Raw genomic sequence first — 14,363 nt, forward strand, 5'->3', positions numbered from 1 at the left:
ATTGAACCATAACTGATCAACCCTTTTGTGTGAAAGAGCTCTTCTCAGCTGACCAACATTAACTTGTGACGTGTTCCCATAGAGTCTTTTGACTTCGGGGCTCTCTGTTGATGTAGAAACGATTTTTAGTGGCTACTGAAGCTGAAAAGTCGATAAATCTAGTGACAAAGTAGCTAAATTGGGAACACTGTGTGAAATACCATGTGTCTCTGATGCTGGTGTTAAATGAGTCACATTCAAAATTGTGTTTCTATACAAGACAATGAGGTAAAATAAAGATATTTTTAGCACAACCTAAAGATTGTCAGTTCTGTACAGTTGAAATCAACCTATCAACAGTGCCTGTGTGTGTGTGTGGCAACATTCGATAGTCTTTGCTTCCTTTTATCAATCTAAACTGCTCGTTCTGTAAAGTATTTGTTATTAACTCTGATTCTTACAACAGCAGGAGATGTACATATTGATTTATTCATTTACACTTCTAAAAAATGTGTTGTAGGAAGTCCAGTTGCAACTAATACAACTGCAGCAACAACCCCAACTACAACTGTGTTAACAACAACTACAACTGCAGCACCAACAACCGCTGCCATCACAACAAAGCGAGTGATTTTCAGGTCTGTTGGGGAAACATTCACAACCGACTTGTTGGATCCAACATCTGCTGCTTTTAAAGGAAGAGCTGCTACCATAAAGACTGAGGTAAACCTCTTCTCAAAATAAAACCTGTGGCTTCATATTATTGTGTTCTCTATTTTAGTAATTTTTTTTATCAAGGAGCCAAAAATAGAACAAGTAAAAGTACGTTGAGCATAAAACAAGTCGATTTTTTAAAATACCATGTGTTTTCTGTTTCTGCAGCTTGAACCTCCATACAAAAGGCAATTCCCCTCTTCCTTCCGTTCCTTGGAAGTGGTGGAATTCAGGTAATTTGTTAACATATTGTTACATTTTCAGGATTGCAGCCTAAATCTGATATTTCATTCAACATTTATTTGTTTCTCCTCCTGCAGAAATGGATCAATCATCAATACTTTGGTTCTCGTCTTCAGCGGCGGTGTTCCTAACAACACTGCGATTGCAGACGTTTTGCTAAATGCAGCTTCATCAGTCAGCGGCTTCAACATTGAAGCCAGCTCCATCACCGTGGATGGCATAGGTAAGAAATACGGAGTGCTGCTTGTTTGGAAAACTTCACAGGCTGAAAAAGTATTTATCAAACTAATGTTTTGATGTATTTTCTCCTCATTTACAGCTTCAAGTGGAGTCAGTCAACAGATCAGTCTCGTCACTGCATCCTGTCTGGTGCTGTTGTCATGGCTACTGTCAAGCCAGCAATAGCATCTGTGCTGATTTCCTTATGAATTCCCATGAGAACAAGAACGACATCTCTGGAATGAAAAAGGACTTTATCGTCAGCAAAAATCCCAGATTGTTGATTTTTTAATGTATTGCACGGTTTTGGATGAACTCACCAAGTTCAACTTTGCACTGATCCGACACATCAATGACAGTGGATTAGGTTTGTTTGTGGAACTGAACACGTTAGTGTTTGGGGACGTCCAGGATCCTGGACAGAATGACACAGCTGCCTTTAAGATTCTGTTCTATTGAAACATAACAACACTATCTATGAAACACTGGGGAGTTCAAAAAATATCTGTACTGTTGAACTGTTAAATTCAAAATGTATCTGACTTCACTGAGCACTGTGGCATAGCAATATTCAACATTGTTCGGTATTAATGTCGTCTTATCTAAACTTTTCTATAATCTCCAAATGCATGTAAAATGAATGTTTAAGTTTGTATTTTAAATTAAATGAAGGAACACATGCAGGTCATAGCGGGCTTCACAATGCGACCTCATTTATTTGATCAAAGGTCATGGTGTATCTGGTATATATATATATGTGAAAACTGTTTACTGTCGATTTTCTTATTTATATATAGTGGATTTAAGTAATCGCACATTTCTTTATTCTGTGAGATTTCATGTATTTTTCCCTGGTTTCTGTCAGAAATGTCATAATAAACAAGGTACAAAATGTCTGTCCTCTCTTGGGTGATGATTTTCATGATTTACTCATGACATTTTTCAGTCTTGAGAAAAGTGTCGAACCAAACATCGTCATTCCTAGAAGCACATAGTAGATACAATTCTTATAGTACATATAAATAAATAGAACAAGAGTTATCCCTGTGTGCTGAACTTTGATGAATAACTTTTATTTTTATCTTGATTTAATTTAATTTATTTATTAGTTGTTATTAGGGCTGTCAAAAATGAACACGTTAACGCGGGATGATTAATTTGTGGAATTAACGCGTTCATTGTTTTTGACGCATTTACGCATGCGCAGGAATGAGCCGCTCCATGTACCCATACCCGCCCCCACTCACTCGCTCAGAGCGACACACGCAGTGAGATCAGAACTCGTTCACGTTCCGCAGGTGCTCAGTGACTTTGTAGAAGAACAGTGAAACACAGAGTTTCTCTGATCACAGCTGCTGCACCAACTACCGCTGCACTAATCATCACTTGAACTAATAAACACCTCGTCACTAGTTATCAGGACCTGATCAGCACATTGAAGTCACTGAGTGTTTGTTGATTCGCGCCAGAGTTTATGAGGCTGCATTTAAACATCATGGAAATGACCTCGTCAACATGTCGTGCTCAGTACGACACGAGACGCTCACAGTCAGGACTCAGTGTAAAGTGAGTGGAGCGACACGCAGACGTGATCCGACTCCATCGATTCATCACCAAACACGTGACCGCACGTTTTGTCACCTAAATCATCCCAAGAAAAAATTAACTATGAACGTGAACTACTTCATTTTCATCTGCATGAACTGAACTTGGAACTCGTTCTTTTTAAGTGTGAACTGGCTCAACACTGCTTCTACAGATGGGCTCAGATTCAGATTTCACATTTAATTGTGTAGCCGAGCGTTTTTGTTCTCTTATACTGTCAGGCATCAGCCGAAAAGGGACACGAAAGATGGTTATTGAATCAGGACAACACACCCGGTTTATTTTCCTTCACTCATCCACACTCCTCTTTCTGGCAGAACCACTTCCGTTAGAACCCCTTCAAAACAAGAGTCCCAACCGACACCCTGCTTATAACAGGAACTCCACACAAACCTTCCATAATAAAGCCACTAAATAAAATAGCTTACAATTGTGTAAAGGTTTGGTTGTTTGTATGGAAAAACGTCTGTGGCTTGACAAGGTGGTACGTATGGTCCCATTACTCCCGAAATTGTGTATTTGTCATTTTATTTACTAAATTTGTTTATTCGCCTTTCTAGAGGCCCTGGTCCTTCGTCAGCTGTCATTGGCCACCACTCTTCGAACTGCCCTGCTGTTCTGGCTTCTATGGAAGGGCTCTGCTTTTAAGGAAGTGTTTTGGCATTATGGAAGTGCTCTCTATGCTCCTTTGATTAGAAGCTTGGAGTGACCACCTCAGAGGGACGCCTGACTTCGATCAATATTGTTCTTATCCCATTTTTGTTACCCGAGTTGACGTAATAGTCATTTTTGTACATTGTTATTGTTTGTTTCTTTCAAATTGTTCTTTATATTGGTTTGGATTTGGTTTATTTTGTTTTCAATGTTTTGTTTGTTTTCACCTGTATTGATTTAACACTTGTGACATGTTTTAATTATCTTTTTATTGTTGGACAGGTGCTGTGGGCCTGAGGCAGCGACCCAATCCCTGGTGGTGGTGTTTTCTTCATGACTCGTTTTGTTGGTGTGCAGTGTCACAGGTGGTTAGTTTATTTATCCTTCCCTTTTTCCTTTGGTTTTTTGTCGCCGTGGTAAGTCCCAGCCCTGTCCTTTTCTCTTGTCTAAGTGTTTAATTTCATATGATAATTTGTGTTCTGGTGATTGTTGTTTCATTTAGCTTTTTGTTGATTTATGCATTTATCGAGTTAAATAAAAGTTGTTTCTTTTCTATGAGTAAAGCCGTCTGTTGCCCTCTGATATCAACGAACCATGCTGTTGCACACAAAAGGGTTTAGTTATTTCCTTGAGGTGAAATTCCCCAGGTGGCATTGTTGCAATCCCTTATTTTCCCCGCTTCCCTCACGCTACATTCATATCCGCCTTCTGTCATTTAGTCCACAGCTACCCTGTGATTAATCTGATAAAAGATTTTAATCGTTTGACAGCCCTAGTTTTTATGTGTTAGCTTTCCCTTCCCCCTCCCCAGCTAAATGGGACAGGGCCTATCTGTTTGGGTCTTTGGCCTCTGACCTTCATGTTAATCTCAACTCCATGCTACAGCTGTGGCAAAATCCACCCAGCAACAGTGAACCTGAGATCGCGAAGAACTGCAACACCAGCCAATGGACAAATCACATGCAAAATAAGAATACATCATCAACTGGACATATCCTGCAAATACACTCTTTTTTTTAGCACCAATCAAAACATGGTTACAAAGTGCTTCACAAAATACATGGCAAAAAACATGAATAAAGATACAAGGTATTTAATTCAATTCAATTTTTAGCACCAAATCACAACATATTGTGGTTGATACCTTAAAATTTAAAGAGAAACACAACAGTTCCGACAAAACTTACACTCTCATCACAGCCATATACATTTTGTATATATTTATTTGGTTTTCTTGCAGTGCATGTATGTAAATATAGACTTATGCATATACTTACCCCAAAATATACTCTTGTCAAGTCTGTTTTGCGTCCTCACATTTTTCTAGATGTGACACAGTGACATGTGGCACTCCCTCCGATAAATAAAAGGAAATAAATCTGATGCGTCTTTAATTATCTTTGGATGTGTCCATGTGAACTTTAATGGTGTGGGCTTTGTAAATCGTGTGGGCTTTGTAGATAATTGGCAAACTTTTTGGAGGAAACCTGGTCTTGTTAGGAGAAACGGCGTTCATTCCACTTGGGATGGAGCAGCTCTCTTATCTAGGAATATTACTCAGTCTATAAAATGACAACCCAGAGTTAGAACTGCAGTGCTACACACTTCTGGCTTATTCAGGCTTACTTGTCGTCCCTAAAGTCTCTAAAAGTAGAGTAGGAGCCATCTGTACGTTTAAGAGTAGACTTAAAACCTTCCTTTAAAATAAAGCTTATAGTTAGAGCCGGTCCAGGCTTGTCTTGGACCTGCTCTTAGTTATGCTGCTATAGGTATAGAATGTCGGGGGACACATGACACACGGAGCTTCTCTTCCCAGCTTCTTCTTCCACTTCTCCATCCTTATCACATCAAAGAAATTAATATCTCATCAATACATGTTACTGACTTGACTTCTTCCCCCGGAGTCCCTTTGCCTCATTGTCTGCAGATCCAGGGCCACGGCTGCGGCCACATTATGATGGTGGATCGCGAATCAGAGATTGTGATCGTAATGATGGATCCTGTATGGCGAATTCTGTATCGTGCTGGCTGATCGTGATAATAATGGCGGATCCTGTATGGTGTTGGCATCTGATAGTGGTGGTGGACCACGATTGAGGTGGCAGCTGATGGTGGATCCTGATGGCGGCAGTGGACAATGACTGTGGACTATCGTGGCATCCGATCGTGATGGTGGATCATGATCGTGGTGGCTGCTGACCATGGACTATGATTACAACAAGACTGCTTGATATACAATATTTCTCCTCAGATACTCGACCATTACTGACAATAATCCATCAATTCATTGACCTTCCATTATGCTACAATGTGTATATTCTAATCAATGCTGCAAATACCCTTATCTTTCTGAGGTTCTCCATTACACTTCTGTCTGTCCTGGGAGAGGTCTCCCTCACACGTGTCTCTCTCTGAGGTTTCTACGTTCTTTTTACCCTGTTAAAAGGGTTTTAGTAGTTTTTCCTTACTCTTGTTGAGGGTTAAGGGCAAAGGATGTCAAACCTTGTTAAAGCCCTATGAGACAAATTGTGATTTGTGAATATGGGCTGTACAAATAAAATTTGATTGATTGATTGATTTAAAGTTGAACACTTTTATTGTATCGTCAAATATCGCATAAGATATTCATTCGTGGTTGCATATGATCATCTCAAGTTTTCTTGTATTTACTTCACAAAACTACAATTGTTTATTTGCCATAATTTACTGTCACACAAGAGGAACCTTCCAACATTCAAGTCGAGGGATTGCACCCGTACTTTTTAGCAGGAAGTGAATGTACCATGGTACTATGCCAAGAAACTGATAAACTTTAAGCAGACTGTTATCATCTTAGGTATCACAGCATTTTTGGCGTCACGTCAGTAGCTTCTCTTACATTTGAGTATATAAAGGCCCAAATAGAAGTCGACTGTCACAGAAGAAGAGAGGTTTGCAGTCTATCATATGTGAACGGAGCTGAATTTAAGAGAAAAGTGAACATTTTAAGAACCTGTTCGTTGGAAAAAGAAGGGAATCGATAACTTTTCATCTTGTACCGATCTATATTGGGGTAAGTACAAGTTTAAAACTTTTTGTACACTTTCTAAATTCATCATCAGTGTGTGTGTGTGTGTGTTGAATGTTTGTGCGATTACTCATTATACTCATTTTGTTGAATGTTTAATTATTGAGCCAAAGATGTAACATGTATTTCTTTATGAATAAGAAACATTATTACATATTATATAATACTTAAAATGACCTGATTTTTTTCCAATTTGAAGCACAATTAAAATTTTGATATTGTTTTTGCATTCATACATTTGTTAAATGTTTGAAAACAAATTGATACAGCAGTCGTTCTTCTAGAATTTTCTGGGGTCCAATTGCTCAAGAACAGTCTAGCCTGGTTAATGCTTGTGAACACTTGTTATTGTGTGAGGAAAAAGGTGGAGCAAGTTTGTCAGGCAGAATTTTAAATTACTCTTCGTTCGAGATCGTTGTTGCTTTTCTGTTACATTTGCTGAGTTGAGTTTAAACAAAAAAACCTTTTTTTTTATTGTTCAGGGACGTTAAGGTTTTTCCGTCAAATAATTAATAGATTCTTACTCATAGCTGGAAATCTTCCAAAATAATATTTTGTAGATAGCAGTTTAAAAATTATAGTCTCTCAATTACACTTAAAAAGTGAAAAGTTGATTTGATCAGTTTATTTAAAAACGATATCCTAGACATCTGAAATGCATCTTAGTCCCTAAATTTGGAAACAAATGGCCATAGAAAAAGTTTTGGTTGTGCGTGTGGGCCACCATTTTGCACTGCAACCAAAATATGATACAAGTAATTGATGGCATTTCAATGTGCAGCGGAAAGGATCAAAAATAACATTTAAAAAACCTACCAGCATGTCCTAGATATTTATAAAAAATATGCATTTACTCCATAGTACAATTCAAATAAAAAAAAGAAAAATTCTCATTAGTGTTTTCGTAATCACTAATATATTGAGACATTGATAAATGAACACATTTTGAATAATTTTTAACATATGATATACCATATATCAAGAAAGTATTTATCAACATGATCAATACTTATTTAATGAGTTAGACATCTCAGAAACCTGTGTAACAGATACAAAAACAACTGTCATTAAAGGGTTCAGAAAAACAATGGATTCTATGTTCATTGTGCCAAAGTTAAACATCTGCATGGTTCAGAATACAGTTTTTAAAACTATTTACCATTTGTGAAAAGTTACCTTCTAGCTATAAAGGAGAATATTACTCCGACAATGGAATGTGTTAATGTTATGCTATTTTTTTCTTCAAAACCTTTCTTCTATTTGAAACATAGTTCCAAAGAAAAAAATTAAAAAAACTAAACGATGTATATATAATAAACTAAAATAAAGTTAAATTCAGAATATTGCAAAAATAGTCAAGATCGTTTTGATGGTGTATAAACTCATTCAACAGTTTCATCAGAGACAAGGTAATACATCTCTGAGGGTCAACTAATCCAACTGTGGAACAAAATCTCTTCACATTCTGCATCTCTCTGGTTTGATTTTGCAGATTGCATTGACAGGATGGGGACCAGAAAGATCATATCAGTTTTCCTGATTCTAACAGGTAAGATAAATAAGCTTGAACTGATTGACTTCAGATTGTCTTGAAATAAATAAGAATAAAGTCTGATGATCAATACTATGTGACTTTAGTCAGAGAACTTGGTAGAAACTTTATCTAATATCTTACACAATAAAATATTAAATCACATTAACATATACAGAATATAATGTGATTAATCGCAACAAACTTTTTAGGTGAGGTCAGCTTATTTTGTAAGTTAATTTATTTGTTCGCCAGTTAAGCACGAATCTTGTATTTTAGTTCTTTACGGATTTATCCAAACCACAAGCCAAGAACTTACAACAACAACTACAACTGCAGTAACAACTACAACTGCTGCACCAACTACTGCTGCACCTACTACCGCTGCACCTACTACCGCTGCACCTACTACCGCTGCACCTACTACCGCTGCACCTACTACCGCTGCACCTACTACCGCTGCACCTACTACCGCTGCACCAACTACTGCTGCACCAACTACCGCTGCACCAACTACTGCTGCACCTACTACCGCTGCACCAACTACTGCTGCACCTACTACCGCTGCACCTACTACTGCTGCACCTACTACCGCTGCACCTACTACCGCTGCACCTACTACCGCTGCACCAACTACCGCTGCACCAACTACTGCTGCACCTACAACTGCTGCACCTACAACTGTTGCACCTACTACCGCTGCACCAACTACCGCTGCACCTACTACCGCTACACCAACTACCGCTGCACCAACTACTGCTGCACCTAAAACTGCTGCACCTACAACTGTTGCACCTACAACCGCTGCACCAACTACTGCTGCACCAACTACTGCTGCACCAACTACCGCTGCACCTAAAACTGCTGCACCTACAACTGTTGCACCTACTACCGCTGCACCTACAACCGCTGCACCAACTACTGCTGCACCAACTACTGCTGCACCAACTACTGCTGCACCAACTACCGCTGCACCTACTACTGCTGCACCAACTACCGCTGCACCTACTACTGCTGCACCAACTACTGCTGCACCTACAACTGCTGCACCTACTACCGCTGCACCTACTACCGCTGCACCTACTTCTGCAGCACCAACAACCGCTGCACCAACTACTGCTGCACCTACAACTGCTGCACCTACAACTGTTGCACCTACTACCGCTGCACCTACTACCGCTGCACCTACTACCGCTGCACCAACTACTGCTGCACCTAAAACTGCTGCACCTACAACTGTTGCACCTACTACCGCTGCACCTACAACCGCTGCACCAACTACTGCTGCACCAACTACTGCTGCACCAACTACCGCTGGACCAACTACCGCTGCACCAACTACAGCTGCACCTAAAACTGCTGCACCTACAACTGTTGCACCTACTACCGCTGCACCTACAACCGCTGCACCAACTACTGCTGCACCAACTACCGCTGCACCTACTACTGCTGCACCAACTACTGCTGCACCTACAACTGCTGCACCTACAACTGTTGCACCTACTACCGCTGCACCTACTACCGCTGCACCAACTACTGCTGCACCAACTACTGCTGCACCTACAACCGCTGCACCAACTACTGCAGCACCAACTACTGCAGCACCTACAACAGCTGCACCAACTACTGCTGCAACTACAACCGCTGCACCAACAACCGCTGCACCAACAACCCCTGCACCAACAACCGCTGCACCAACAACCCCTGCACCAACAACCCCTGCACCAACAACCCCTGCACCAACTACTGCTGCACCAACAACCACTGCACCTACGACCGCAGCACCTACGACCGCTGCACCTACAACCGCTGCACCAACTACTGCAGCACCTACAACCGCTGCACCTACTACCGCTGCACCTACTACCGCTGCACCTACAACCGCTGCACCTACTACCGCTTCACCAACCACAGGTGATACAATGATTGATCTATTGCCTGTTATGACAAAAATTTAAAACCATGTGTCTGATGCAGCAAACATTTTTCTGTTAAACAAGTGACAGTGGATTTGGAAACAACACTAATGCACCTGCACCACGTGCTTCAGACCAAGTGTTTATCAAACTAATGTTTTGATTTATTTTCTCCTCATTTACAGCTTCAAGTGGAGTCAGTCAACAGATCAGTCTCGTCACTGCATCCTGTCTGGTGCTGTTGTCATGGCTACTGTCAAGCCAGCAATAGCATCTGTGCTGATTTCCTTATGAATTCCCATGAGAACAAGAACGACATCTCTGGAATGAAAAAGGACTTTATCGTCAGCAAAAATCCCAGATTGTTGATTTTTTTTTAATGTGTTGCATTGTTTTGGATGAACTCACCACCAAGTTCAACTTTGCACTGATCCGACACATCAATGACAGTGGATTCGGTTTGTCTGTGGAACTGAACACGTTAGTGTTTGGGGACGTCCAGGATCCTGGACAGAATGACACAGCTGCCTTTAAGATTCTGTTCTATTGAAACATAACAACACTATCTATGAAACACTGGGGAGTTCAAAAAATATCTGTACTGTTGCACTGTTAAAGTCAAAATGTATCTGACTTCACTGAGCACTGTGGCATAGCAATATTCAACTTTGTTCGGTATTAATGTCGTCTTATCTAAACTTTTCTATAATCTCCAAACGCATGTAAAATAAATGTTTAAGTTTGTATCTTAAATTAAATGAAGGAACACATGCAGGTCATAGCGGGCTTCACAATGCGACCTCATTTATTTGATCAAAGGTCATGGTGTATCTGGTATATATATATATATATATATATATATATGGGAAAACTCGATTTTCATATTTACATATAGTGGATTTACATAATCGCACATTTCTTTATTCTATGAGATTTCATGTATTTTTCTGGGGTTTCTGTCAGAAATGTCATAATAAACAAGGGACAAAATGTTTGGTCAATTGTTTGTCCTCTCTTGGGTGATGATTTTCAGGTTTTACTCATGAGATCTTTCAGTCTTGAGAAAAGTGTCGAACCAAATATCGTCATTCCTAGAAGCACATAGTAGTATTCAATTCTTATTCATCCATCATAATGATCCACGATGTGGCCGCAGCTGCGGTCCTGGATCTGCAAACGATAAGGCACAGGGACTCCGGGGAAGAAGTCAATTCAGTCACATGTATAGATGAGACATTAATGTCTTTAATGTGATAAAGAGGGAGAAGAGCAACGAGAAGCTCCATGTGTGATGTGTCCCCCGACATTCTAGACCTGTAGACTCTTTTCAGGTTCTTTTCAGGACACGTGCTGCAGCACTTTGGACAAGCTGCAGAGTCTTTAACGACTGACGAGCCTGATAATAAGGAATCAAGTCTGTGTAACAAAGGCGTGGATTTGTTTTTCTGCATCTTTGTGAGACAGGACATGTCTGATTTTTGAGATGTTACGTAAGAGAAAGAAGGCGGTCCTAGAAATTAGTTTTAAGTGAGAATTAAAGGACAAATCGGGATCAAAGATAACTCCCAGATACCTGACTGTTTCACTGGAAGCAAGGGTAATGTCATCTAGATAATGCATTTATATGGTGTTTAGGGCCGAGTATTAGAGCCTCTGTTTTATCTGAGTTTAATAAGAGAAAATTGCGCACAGATGACTCATCATTAATTTCTGCTCTTTGGCACGTGAGCCCGCCAACTGCCGGGTCGCCGTTTTGCTTCCTCCTCCGTTCACCAGTGCAGATTCACACGTGGTGTGACCGGCTCGTGATGCCTGCAGGCCACTGTTGGTGTGTGAGCGTGGTCCTCTCCTCTCCCTCATGTGTCCGCATGGACGCAATATGATCGGAACCGAGGGACAGGTTTGCTCAGCCCGTAATTGATGACAGAAACACTGCTGTTTTGCCTACCTTCGCTGTTTTGCCTCCCTTGGATGCTTTGCCTACGTTGGATGCTTTGCCTACCTTCGCTGTTTTGCCTACCTTCGCTGTTTTGCCTCCCTTGGATGCTTTGCCTAAGTTGGATGCTTTGCCTACCTTCGCTGTTTTGCCTACCTTCGCTGTTTTGCCTCCCTTGGATGCTTTGCCTAAGTTGGATGCTTTGCCTACCTTCGCTGTTTTGCCTACCTTCGCTGTTTTGCCTCCCTTGGATGCTTTGCCTATGTTGGATGCTTTGCCTACCTTCGCTGTTTTGCCTACCTTCGCTGTTTTGCCTCCCGTGGATGCTTTGCCTACGTTGGATGCTTTGCCTACCTTCGCTGTTTTGCCTACCTTCGCTGTTTTGCCTCCCTTGGATGCTTTGCCTACGTTGGATGCTTTGCCTACCTTCGCTGTTTTGCCTACCTTCGCTGTTTTGCCTCCCTTGGATGCTTTGCCTACGTTGGATGCTTTGCCTACCTTCGCTGTTTTGCCTACCTTCGCTGTTTTGCCTCCCTTGGATGCTTTGCCTAAGTTGGATGCTTTGCCTACCTTCGCTGTTTTGCCTACCTTCGCTGTTTTGCCTCCCTTGGATGCTTTGCCTAAGTTGGATGCTTTGCCTACCTTCGCTGTTTTGCCTACCTTCGCTGTTTTGCCTCCCTTGGATGCTTTGCCTATGTTGGATGCTTTGCCTACCTTCGCTGTTTTGCCTACCTTCGCTGTTTTGCCTCCCTTGGATGCTTTGCCTAAGTTGGATGCTTTGCCTACCTTCGCTGTTTTGCCTACCTTCGCTGTTTTGCCTCCCTTGGATGCTTTGCCTACGTTGGATGCTTTGCCTACCTTCGCTGTTTTGCCTACCTTCGCTGTTTTGCCTCCCTTGGATGCTTTGCCTAAGTTGGATGCTTTGCCTACCTTCGCTGTTTTGCCTACCTTTGCTGTTTTGCCTCGTTCAAGTTGTTTTGCTTAACCTGCTTTCGCTCAGGTGATTGTCGCCTCGCTGCTTTTGATTCTTTGCTTACACCGCTTGGCTTTGCTCGGCTCACCTGCATCGCCTGCATGCCTTGGCTGCTTCGCCTTCACAGCGTGGAGACCTTGACATAGCTACACAGCCGGCTAAGCCTTTGGGTCCCTTTTAGCTTGGGTCACATGTTAAATGTTTGAGTGGACTGTGGGGTTACCTCCCTTCTTTTGACCTGAATTGTTTGAGTTCCTCATTATTTGAATTGTTTATTCCCTTTATTTAGCTTGTGATCATTTGTTTATTTCATTGAATCAATATTAACTCCTTTTCATTTGAGATTCTTTTTGTTTGCTATTTTTGAATTAGTTGCATTATGTTTTATGTTCCATTTTGGGGAACTGATATCATTGGAGTTTCGGTTTAATTAATTTAAATATATTAATTATCAAACCTAGTATAGCTGTGTCAAGTGCCTGCCCCATTGCCACGGCTGATTTTGTTTAATTAGGGTAGAGTAGAGTAGAGGGATTTGGGCCTTGGTTTAATTATTTTGTAACCTGATGGCTGCCAACCCCATAGGTTTTTGGTATATTGTGTTTATTTGTACATTGGTTAATTTATTTTGCCTGTTACCCTACTGACTGTGTTCCCTTATCCCTTTCAGTCGCTGAGAGCCGAAGGTGGTGGTGCTGGAGTCCCGGGTGGTGGTCTCCCCTTTGTGTGCTTGCTCCCCCTGGTTTGATTTTCTTCACAACATATGTGTGCGAGTGGTCTTCACGTGTGACTGGGGTGAAGTTGTGTTTTGGTTTTTGGGATCCCTCCTCCCTCGTCGACCCATCCCCCCATTGGTAAGCCTCAGCTCCTGATTAGGACTCCCTTTCACCACATCCCTGTGTGACTGGATTTTACTGCCTTTTAAGACATGCTATTTTTGTAATAAAAATTATTATATTTTTGTTAAAAAGAACCACGTCTCTTGCCTCAGTGTAATGAACTGAATGCCTTGGAACAGGTATTACTAAAATCTAAATAATTCTTCAGGTGAAATTCCTGAGGTGGCGTTGTCTGGCTGTTGATTACTTGATAAGGTATTATTTCTAACTAGCATTAAGCTTCCAAATGTGCCTAATCACACTCTGATCGCCCCAATCTGGTTGGGTTAATTTTTATTAGGTTTTTGTGTGGAATTCTCCCTCTGTTAATTTGGGTCTTTGATCTCTGACCTTCATTTTAACGCTACCGCTGCGACAAAATCCACCCAGCAACAGTGAACCTGAGATCGTGACGGACTGCAACTGCAACACCAGCAAATGGACAAATCACATGCAAAATAAGAATACATCACAACAACTACTATCACTAAAAAAACATAAATAATAACTATTTTATTTTTATAGCATGTATAACTTGTGAACAATAATCAACAAAGCAGCAGTAAAAGCATACGTCCTTATGTCAACACTATGCTGTAATTGTTACCATTGAAACTTTGTTTTCCACCAACATTCAGGATGGAAGCA

General features: G+C 41.0%; 2 long non-coding RNA genes across 2 annotated transcripts; both read left to right on the top strand.

The window, feature by feature from the left end:
- The first annotated feature begins 548 nt into the window (after nt 1–548).
- On the top strand, nt 549–2,019 carry LOC117752005. Its single transcript, XR_004611960.1, has 4 exons — nt 549–702; nt 862–926; nt 1,014–1,159; nt 1,256–2,019. It is a non-coding gene; the product is annotated as an uncharacterized LOC117752005 (long non-coding RNA).
- A 4,296-nt stretch (nt 2,020–6,315) lies between these two features.
- LOC117752008 lies at nt 6,316–8,334 on the top strand. The gene is made up of 3 exons (XR_004611963.1): nt 6,316–6,466; nt 7,974–8,030; nt 8,292–8,334. It is a non-coding gene; the product is annotated as an uncharacterized LOC117752008 (long non-coding RNA).
- Nucleotides 8,335–14,363: the final 6,029 nt, after the last annotated feature.

This window comes from Hippoglossus hippoglossus, chromosome 18 (genome assembly GCF_009819705.1).
Source record: "Hippoglossus hippoglossus isolate fHipHip1 chromosome 18, fHipHip1.pri, whole genome shotgun sequence".
NCBI lineage: Eukaryota > Metazoa > Chordata > Actinopteri > Pleuronectiformes > Pleuronectidae > Hippoglossus > Hippoglossus hippoglossus.